The sequence below is a fragment of the Onthophagus taurus genome, chromosome 10, assembly GCF_036711975.1.
Source record: "Onthophagus taurus isolate NC chromosome 10, IU_Otau_3.0, whole genome shotgun sequence".
Taxonomy (NCBI): domain Eukaryota; kingdom Metazoa; phylum Arthropoda; class Insecta; order Coleoptera; family Scarabaeidae; genus Onthophagus; species Onthophagus taurus.
Genome location: NC_091975.1, coordinates 8,764,585 through 8,776,042, shown reverse-complemented (window position 1 = coordinate 8,776,042; position 11,458 = coordinate 8,764,585). Strand labels below are relative to the sequence as shown.

General features: G+C 31.0%; 1 protein-coding gene across 1 annotated transcript in view; it reads left to right on the top strand.

The window, feature by feature from the left end:
* The first annotated feature begins 2,238 nt into the window (after positions 1-2,238).
* LOC111416846 (aminopeptidase N-like) overlaps positions 2,239-11,458 on the top strand; it is a 30,762-nt gene continuing 21,542 nt past the window's right edge. The window contains exon 1 of the mRNA XM_023048951.2: positions 2,239-2,318. The gene's annotated coding sequence lies outside the window, so the exon portion shown is untranslated. The remainder of the gene's footprint in view (positions 2,319-11,458) is intronic.

Sequence of the window (11,458 nt, the reverse complement as noted above, 5' to 3'; positions counted from 1 at the left end):
AAACTTTATTCTTTACAACATTGCCCGTTTATACATTTGCTCTTAGATGCATCAATATCAAGAAAAGTTCGAAAATGTGAAAATTGGACGAAATCGTGATTTTACATCTTGTTGTTGGAAAAGCACAGAATTCAGAACGTTTTAGAAAAAAAGTTTTAGTACAAAAGTTGTAGCAAATTCTATTCTTAGTAATATTGCTCTTTTACACTTTTGCTCTCAAATGCGTCAATATCAAGAAAAGTTCGAAAAGGCGAAAATTGGACGAAATCGTGATTTTACATCTTGTTGTTGGAATAGCATAGAATTTGGAACGTTTTACCAAAAAAGTTTTAGTACAAAAGTTGTAGCAAACTTCATTCTTTACAATATTGCTCTTTTACACTTTTGCTCTCAGATGCATAAATATCAAGAAAAGTTCGAAAACGTGAAAATTGGACGAAATCGTGATTTTGCATCTTGTTGTTGGAAAAGCACAGAATTTGGGACGTTTTACCAAAAAAAGTTTTAGTACAAAAGTTGTAGCAAACTTCATTCTTTACAATATTGCTCTTTTACACTTTTGCTCTCAGATGCATCAATATCAAGAAAAGTTCGAAAACATGAAAATTGGACGAAATTGTGATTTTGCATCTTGTTGGAAAAGCACAAAATTTAGAACATTTTAGAAAAAAAGTTTTACTAAAAAAAGTTGTAGTAAACTTTATCTTTACAATATTGCTCTTTTACACTTTTGCTCTCAGATACATCAATATTAAGTAAACTTCGAAAACACGAAAATTTGACGAAATCGTGATTTTACATCACGGTTTACCAAAAAATAAACAATGTTTATACTCCAATATATTATATAAGTTTATTAACTCTACCGGTTTCGGCCTAGACCATCGCCAGGAGTCTCGTTGTATAAGGTTGAGGTTAGGAAACACATTCAAATTTACATTCAATTATATTCAAATTTTTATATATCATTAATGGACTGTAAAATGAAATAGAATGATGTATTGAAACTGATGTATGTATATCGAAAGTTTTAACAATTAATGTATTACCTAAACTTAGAAAATGAGAATTGGGATGTAGCAGATGTGTCAAGTGAAACATATAATCATTATACAGGGTGCCCATTATGTATGGAATATAGTATATATCTTGATAGGTATCAACTTTATAAAAAGACATTTTATACAAAAGTTGTTTAATATTTTATTTGCCATAATAAGACAGCATTCAATTGTTTTTATTTCAGAAAACAAATGAGCAACGAATAACACTTGAAGTTTTTTAAATGGCAATGTACCCTTTCGTTAGGCTCATTTGATAGAGATTTCTTTTCTCTTTACGATGACGTAAAATTTTAGTACCCTTGTATCAGAAAATTTTTGAAAACATGTAAAAATTGCTTATTAAGAAAATTTAACTAATAACAGTAATCTAGATATCCGAGATCGTCAAATACCTCGAAGTATCTCGAATTATTGGAGATGTACACTAATTTTTCGTTTATTTGTTTTATTTTGCACGTAAATTTAATTTACGGTAATAATTTGAGATCTCGGGTATCTAGATTAATGTTATTCATTTATTTTTATTAATAAACAATTTTAACATTTTTTTCAAAAATTTTCTAACGTAACGGTACAAAAATTTTACGCCATCGTAAAGAGACAAGTAATCTTTATCAAATGAGCCTAACGAAAGAAAACATTGCCATTTAAAAAAATGTAAGTATTATTCGTTACTCATTTGTTTTCTGAATTAAAAACAATTGAATGCAGTCTTATTATGCCAAATAAAATATTAAACAACTTTTGTATAAAATGTTTTTTTATAAAGTTGATACTTACCAAGATATATGCTATATTCCATACATAATGGGCACCCTGTATGTTTAGGTTATAATCATTCTTGACACTTTTGCTCTCAGATGTATAAATATCGAGAAAAATTCGAAAATGTGAAAATTGGACGAAATCGTGAGATGGGATATTTTACGATTTTGATAGAAGAAACTATGGCGGATCGAATGAGGTATAGATCTTGATAATCGAGTTCATTGTTTACGAATTATTATGAGCGATTTAGCGGAATTCGAAAGACATTTTTCACTTTCATCTTGGCCAAGGATTAACGTTTCGAGTGATATTAGTAGTTTCATTGACCTTATAACATATAACTAGAAAAACCAGTACCTCATCTAATCTGAATAAACAAAAATGAATACTTCGACGATACGAATGAAGAGTTGACAAGTTTATTCACTTCTTCGTCGGGGTTAAACATCATTTGGTGCGTCTCGTCCTGTTTACTTTAAAACAAAGGTAAAGATTGATTTATAAATATTTTTATTAAAACGTTTTTTTTGGGTAAATCGTAACTATTAAGTAAGTAATAAGTATTCAAAGAAATCCCGACAGGAAACTTGTTGATTTAAATTAATCTTTTTATAGAAATATTTTTGTAAAAAAAAAAGATCTGGCGCCACCTTTTTGGTTTTTTTTTTAAATATTTTTAAAGGGGTGGTCTTTAATTTTGACCCGAAAACATAATTTACAGTTGAAAACAAGTAATTTTCGAAAACGTCGGCGCCGGAAACGTTTCAAAGAAAACATTTAAAAAAAAATGTTAAAGGGGAGAACGGTTTTAGGATAATTAGCGATATGTCAAAGTTAACGACGCTGTCACCGCGCTAATTATTCGAAACGCACGAAATCTCGCACCTTGTGTCAGTTTATTTTTGGGTTTTAAGAGGTAGTTAAAAAATGATTTTTCCTCTTAATAAAATTTTAAAAATTTTAAAAATTTCAAAAATTTCAAAAACGAGAATTAGATTTCACGCATTTTTAGTTCAAATTTCGCCGAGATTCTTCTCCATTGTTGACCGACAGGATACATTTATTAAATCCTGTCAATTCTCGGTGGACAGAAAATATCAGTTTACAAAAACGGAGCCAAGCTGTCTGGACTAAAACAGGAAGTTACCGAAACGGGAATAAGTATTAGATAACAAAAATATAGTCCAAAAGAAAATTATTTTTGTCTCGTTCAGCAACAAAGACATAAAAAATCTTTATATATGACTCCCTATTACTTACTCCCACGTATTTTTTTTTAAACGAATCTTAAAAAACTAATTAAGTATTCATGGCTGTTAAAGTAATCAAAGAAACGCCACAGTTCTTGCTCACGCTTGAGAATTTCTTGAGGACGTTAAAAAAAAGTGAGTTTTTCTTAAACTCTTTAAAGGCGAACTTGGTTTAGAAGACAAAAAATCGATTTTTTTAAATTCATTTTAATCGATAGTACTTACATACGAAAATGTATATCTATATACAGGGTGTCACACAAAAATCGCCCCAAGCTGTAACTCTGTCATTTATATTCGATTTTCAGGACCATTTCATTTGTTGCCTCGTTCATAAAAATCGGAAGGTAAATGACAGAGTTACAGCTTACAGCGTTCTTGTGCGACAACCTGTATATACAGGTGTATTTTTTCTGCTAAAATTACATTCAAAGTGGATGTATTGCACATCAGTGGATTCAGAAAAACAATTTCTATCCAATGACGTAAAGAAAAATATATAGAGCACTTTGAAAAGCAAAAGTTAATAATCGCTTAAAATTGAAGAAAAAATTTATTTGTAGCATGAATCATAGTATTCATGAAACCATTTCATTTGATAACCTGCTCATGAAAATCGGAATGTAAATGACAGAGTTACAGCTTGGGGCGTTTTTTGTGTGACACCCTGTATAATACCAAAGTTTTATGTCAAAATTCAAAGTACTTTTTCACTTAGCTGTTAGCAAAGCGCACTCGTACTGACAATGAGTACTGTGTATAGTTAAAATTAGCGCAAACCTTTCAAAGGTTCATCAATTACTTTTAGAAATAACCTTCATTTTTGTATATTTAGACGATATCCTTGTGCAAGTCGAAATGAAGAAGACAAAATTTAAAACAATGATTTAACAAATTAAGTTGCGACACGACAACGTTTTTTCTTCAACCAAAATTCTTCTGCCAAATATCTAATCAATGAAAAATCTTAATCGTTATCATTCTTTTCCGAAAAATTTACTTCATGCCAAATCAGATATTCAACTTTTGACAGAGAACTATTAGCAATCTACTCTGCCATCAAATTTTTCAAAAATTTCTTACATGGAAATCAATTTACGGTATATATAGACCACAAATTCATTGTCACATCAATTTTTTCGTCCACAGACAAAACTTCTCATCAAACCTATTTAAGTTACATTCAACAGTTTACTTCAGAGGAAATTCAAATGTTATCGCAGATACTCTATCCAGAACAAATATCGGATGTCTAAATTCATCTTATCCAGATTTTCTAATCCTTAGCAACGCTTCTTCAAAATCTAAATACAGGGTGATTTATTAGCTCACCATCAAACTTTGACATATGATAGCTAATCTAATTACAAAAAAAGCCGAATTAAAATGTCTGGTTGATTTCTTATTTCAGTAGCAGCCATTTTTTGTATTCTGTTTAACAACTGTTCTCGTGTGTTAATTTCCACTTGATACACAATTTGTTTCATACGACCCCATAAGTAGAAATCCAATGGATTAAAATCGGGGGATCTAGGTGGCCAAGCAAATGGACCATTATTACCAATCCACTTGTATGGAAAATATTGGTTTAACCACTCTTCTGCGATGAGGTGAGGCACCATCGTGCTGGTACCACATATTTTGAATTACAATAAGAGGTATATCTTCAAGTAAATCAAAAAGTGTATTGTTCAAAAAAGATTTGTAATTTGCAGCGTTCAAACGTCCATCAAGTACATGCAAACGTTGATGCTGAAACGTTGTTGAAATTTCCTTGGTCTAATTGCATGCGGATTTTGTAATACCCAGATATGTTCATTATGGTAATTATTTATACCATCTCGTGTAAAACATGATTCATCTGTCCGGAGAACATTTGAAATGAAGTCATTATTTTGGGCATGTTGCTGCAATAACCATTCACAAAATGCTAACCGTTGCTGATTATCTCCTGGCTATAGAGCTTGAACATTCTGTTTATGATACGGATGAAGGACTTCGCGATTCAATACGCGCCATGCAAAATTTTGATTTACATGTATGTTTTGTGCTATTCTTCGAGTACTTATCGTCCACTTCTTCTTTGTCCACATTAACTACATGCGGTCGAATAGCTTTTGCTAGAGCAGGATTACCTGTTTACGAAGTCTTCAGAAAGAATCGCTAAAAACTGAATAATATGGCAAATGACGCTGTGCAAATCTTTCTTGATATTCTTATTGATTGTCGAGCATTTCCATTGCAAAAACTATACACGAAAATTATATCAGCATACTCTTCAGTACTATAAGCATACATTTTAAGTTTCTTCTTGTATGTAATAATTAAATCTTACAGCAAACTGACATATTACAATGACAACTTTATTTTTGTTGAATGTTTGATTTTAGTGACTATTAATAAAATCGCCGCAGAAAACATTAAAGTGTTATAATTTCGTAAATAATTGAAATAGGACATAATGTTCATTAACACTTTTTTTTGGTAATTGTATTAGCTATCATATGTCAAAGTTTAATGGTGAGCTAATAAATCACCCTGTATATTGCTGCCTGTACAGGGTGGGCAAATTTGGGTGTTATTATAGGCTATCTTAGAAACTATAAGAGATACGAAAAAAGTAGGTGCCATGTCTCGGTCTCTTTTTTCGACACTAAGCCAATCCCGCAAACACCAAACCTCTATCTTCTTTTGTTTTAAGTTATAGCCAAAAAGTCAAATTTTCGTGATTTCAAAAAATGCTCATATTTCGTTTATTTTTAAAATTAGAGAAATGGGGTTGATACGTTCTTATGGCACTTTTTTAAGTAGAATATACTGACGTTGAAAAATTTTAAAAATATTTAATGATTTTTGAGATACAGCACAAAGTTGTATTTTTTTAAATACAAACTATACTTAATTATGATGTTAATGAAAAGAGCATATTTTTAGCTTTCCAATGATGTATCGCATGTATGGTGTATTTGCGGAAAATAAGCGTTAATTTTCAATTCCAAAATAGTAAGCGCTGAAGTTCAAAATTTTGATTATAGTAGGCGGGTTCGGACAGTAATTACTACCTAATTGCTATATGGTTTTGCACGAATATGACAGAAAGTTGGTCTTGTACCATTATGCAGGATAAAGTTGGTTTTGTACCAACGAATAAAAACTTAGAATAGTTGATTTAAATTTTTCAGTGTCTTATCCCTGACTTTGTTCACCAATAAAATATTATTTGTAGATAAAGTTTGTTTATTAAAAATGCAAGAAACGTATTAATTAATGAATAATTAAATATGAACAATAACTTCAGGAACTAAACAATCACAGACTGTGTCATCTTCTTCTACTAAACTTACTGGTTGTAAGGTTAGAACAGTTGGGTATCAATGAATGAAATCTGAATGAATTATCAATGAAGATTCAGAAGTTTTTTCATATTAGCAACCTTTTTTTTTTGAAATTGGGTGGGATAGAGGAAGATTAGGGATCATAAACTGGGCAGCGGACTTTCCATTAAAACGATGTTTATATGGAATATGGAGCCTTATCTATCATTTTCAAAGAGTCATTTTTTAATTTTATCGCTTTATGTATTTAAAGATAATGAGGAATTTTTAAGCGGGAAACTCGTGTCGAAAAATTCATGAATGAAATAATCAGTAAACTCACGTTACTATAGTAACTAAGTAGCATTTAACGTTTCCTCGCCTACTACAATTAAAATTTTGGATATTAATCTTTAATATTTTAGAATTAAAAAATAACGCTTATTTTCCCCAAATACACCATGCGTGCAATACATCATAGGAAAGCTAAAAATATGCTCTTTTCAGTAACACCATCTACTACATATCATTCTACTATAGTTTGTATTTAAAAAAATACAACTTTGTCTTGTATCTCTAAAATCATAAAATATTTTTAAAATTTTTCAACAGCAGTATATTCTACTTAAAAAAGTGTCTTAAGAACGTATCAACCCCATTTCTCTAATTTTAAAAATAAATGAAATATGAGCATTTTTTAAAATCACGAAAATTTGACTTTTTGGCTATAACTTAAAAACAAAAGAAGATAGAGGTTTGGTGTTTGCGGGATTGGGTTAGTCTCGAAAAAAGATATCGGGACATGGCACCTACTTTTTTCATATCTCTTATAGTTTCTGAGATAGCCTATTATAACACCCAAATTTGCCCACCCTGTACATTCAATTAAGGTTATGGAAGTATACTAAAAACAATGAACGTTTCAAACCACAGAATAATCAGAAGTGACAGAGGCAGTTTACCGCCATATTATAGCGAGTTACCAAGCTTTGTTGCTATTGGTGGTAAAGATTTGGCAGGATACTGCTGGTGCCAGTACTGGTTATTCTGTGCCAAGGTCCGTTGAGTATTGGTTATATGGAGCTTATTATATTATGGAACTAGAAACATTCGGATTTAGCCGTACGACTCTTAAGACGGCTAAATGAATCTAGTTCTACTATATTATAATCTAATATACGTACTTTTCTAATACGTATATTTAACCTTTCTACTACTTTAATAAAAATATACAACAATCTAGCGCTTAATAACAATTAAAACTAGAACTAACACTAGTGTTTTGTCTCTACTTATAATAATTAAGACACCACTTTAGTTAACTGTTTATTATCAATTACTGTTACAACTATTACACACGTTCATCTAGTTGTCTAATACTAATGCTTATACTATCCGAAGCACATGCAATCCATGTTGCATACATAACACCTTCCCCTTAAGTCATTACAAAGTCTTTAAATTTTGCTGGAAGTTTCGGATGTCTTACACTTCTCCTTAAACTGGTATTCGGGTCTACATCAGTCTTATCATTTAGGTTACAATTTGGTATTGAGTCACAATCAGTCAATTCTGTACCACTATCTGGTATTACATTTATTTGTTGTCTGGGTTCATTCAAGAACTCTTGGCGTATCAGCTTTACTTATAACTTTAGCATTAACTCACTGTTTTGTTCCCTCTTCACGTACTACCACATTATCTCCTTCTTTTAAGGCTTTTCTTTCTTTAGTTTTATTGTCGTAATACTGTTTTGCCAAATCCTGTTTTTTAAGAATTTTTTCTTTAATTTTATTATTGTTAACTGTAGGTGTTGTGGATAACGTTAAACTAGGCAACTTAGTTCTGAATTTACAAAATTGTTGGTCAAAATCAGAGCAGGTGTTAAGAGGCCTACCTAGCTGGCGAAAAATTCGAAACGAGATTCCCTCGTGAACACGCTTAATGGGGCAACACCGCTCCACGTGTACTCGATCGGGTTGGCGCGCCAGGCCGATGACGACCAGGACTGTCCGATTGTCGGGTAATTCCCCGACAATCAGCGACGTTGATTTTATTCTTAGTTGAATGCATTTGAATACGAGTCGGGGCCGCTTTTTGGAACATAGCTGTTATTGCTAGTATTTCATTATTATCAATTGTTAGTTACAATTTTTTTTTTCACGAAAAGAGATGTTGGTGGATGCCGATCTTATCAGATTCCTCATTATAAAATTGCACAGTATACCAAATTTTATCTGTATATGACAAATCTATGAAATTATTACAGATAATCTATACCTTAGCCATTTATTGATTTATACAGGATGATTTATCAGCTCACCATCAAACTTTGACATATGATAGCTAATCCAATTACAAAAAAAAATGTTAATGAACATATGTCCTATTTTAATTAATTACGAAATTATAACACTTTAAAGTTTTCATTTTTATACCATAATTAACTGCTACATTATTTTTAAAACACATAAATATTACAAATATTGTTCAAAATAGAGTCCTTCTGAAGAAGGAATACATGCTTCACAAAAAAAATGTCTGGTTGATTTCTTGTTCCAGTAGCAGCCATTTGTATTCTGTTTAATGACTGTTTTCGTGTGTTAATTTCCACTTGATACACAATTTGTATCATATGACCCAATAAGTAGAAATCCAATGGATTAAGGTCGGGGGATCTAGGTGGCCAAGCAAATGGACCATTACCAATCTACTTGTTTGGAAAATATTGATTTAACCACTCGACAACTACTCTTCCGCGATGAGGGGGGCATCATCGTGTTGGTACCACATATTTTGAATTACATACATTAAGAGGTATATCTTCAAGTAAATCAAAAAGTGTGTTGTTCAAAAAAATCTGTAGTTTACAGCGTTCAAACGTCCATCAAGTACATGCAAACCTAGTAAATTGTTGTTAAATAATCCACCCCAAACGTTGATGCTGAAACGTTGTTGAAATTTCCTTGGTCTAATCGCATGCAGATTTTGTAATGCCCAGATATGTTCATTATGGTAATTATTTATACCATCTCGTGTAAAACATGATTCATCTGTCCAGCGATCATTTGAAATGAAGTCATTATTTTGGGCATGTTACTACAATAACCATTCACAAAATGCTAACCGTTGCTGATTATCTCCTGGCTGTAGAGCTTGAACGTTCTGTTTACGATACGGATGAAGGACTTGTCGATTCAATACGCGCCATGCAAAATGTTGACTTACATGTATGTTGTGTGCTATTCTTCGAGTGCTGATGGAAGGATTATCAATGACAGCATTAATTACAGCTTCTTCGTCCGCTACATTAACTACATGCGGTCGAATAGGATTACCTGTTTCTCAAAGTCTTCTGAAAGAATCGCTAAAAACTGAATAATATGGCAAATGACGCTGTGGAAATCTTTCTTGATATTCTGATACTGATTGTCGACCGTTTCAATTGCAAAAAAAATACACGAAAATTATATCAGCATACTCTTCAGTGCTATAAGCGTACATTTTGAGTTTCTTCTTGTATGTAATAATTAAACCTTACACCGAACTGATATATTACAATGACAACTTTGTTTTTGTTGAATGTTTGATTTTACTGACTATTAATAAATTCGCTGCAGAAAACTTTAAAGTGTTATAATTTCGTAAATAATTGAAATAGGATATATGTTCATTAACATTTTTTTTTTGGTAATTGCATTAGCTATCATATGTCAAAGTTTGATGGTGAGCTAATAAATCAACCTGTATTTAAAGATTAAAAATGTTTACGCTAGTTGTCATAATTTTTGCTCTAGCAGTATATGTGGTTGAAATTATGCCACCACTTACAGAAACACCATATATTTTCTGACCCATATATAAACACCATATATAGGGTGCCCATTATTTATGGAATATAGTATATATCTCGGTAAATGTTGACTTTATAAAAAAACATTTTATACAAAAGTTGTTTAATATTTTATTTGCCATAATAAGACAGCATTCAATTGTTTATATTTCAGAAAACAAATGAGCAATGAATAACACTTGAATTTTTTTAAATGGCAATGTACCCTTTCGTTAGGCTTATTTGATAGAGATTGTTTTTCTCTTTACGATGATGTAAAATTTTAGTACCCTTATATCAGAAAATGTTTGAAAAAATTTAAAAATTGTTATTAAGAAAATTTTTAGTTTTTTATGAGTTAATATATTTTTTTATTATTTATATTGTATTATTTATTTTAAAATATACCTTTGGTGCTTCTTTATATTTTTATTTTGTATTTATTTTAATAATTAATCTAATAGTAGATGATCAGATAATTGTGCAAATATTCTCATTATTAAAAATGTATTGCCACATTTAGACATTGTTTTGCATTCTACGTAAATTAAATGTTTAAATTTAAATTAATGATATACAAATTTTTTGATCTATCCGAAAATATTAATCGCTTCAGGTTTGTTTTTCTTGGGAGACACTACGCCGACGTCTCGGTTACTGAGAATACCGAGCTCCACTATGTCTCGGGCAATGTTTGGGACGGAGCAATATTTGCGATGTTGCCGTATTTATACTCCACAAGCAATCAAAACGGACTACACGTTTTAAACCCATTTTATTTAAATTTGCTGCATTTAATAAAAAAATTGAACTCTTTAAATATGATTTACTTTACATTCCACTACCTCGTGATGCATTCCGTTTTTAAAAATTTTTTAAAACGTAATTTTAGAAACGTTACGCGACAGTTTTTGAAAAAACTAAATGCATCACTAAAAACTATATAAATAAATAGAAATTTTGATGTAACATACATACAAAAATTTTAAACGATGGCTGAATAAAATGGTATTCGTTGTTTTTGCTAATAGGTTATCCTCTTAAACCAATTCCTATTATAGCTGTATTGCGATAATTTAACAAAGCTAATTGTAAATCACAACCCTTTTTCAAAATCGATTTTACAATTTTGACCGCACTTTCAGCTTGACCATTTGATCTAGGATATCGAGGACTACTTGTCTTTCACTTGTCCACTCACTGACTTTACTAATTTCACTTACAGATTTT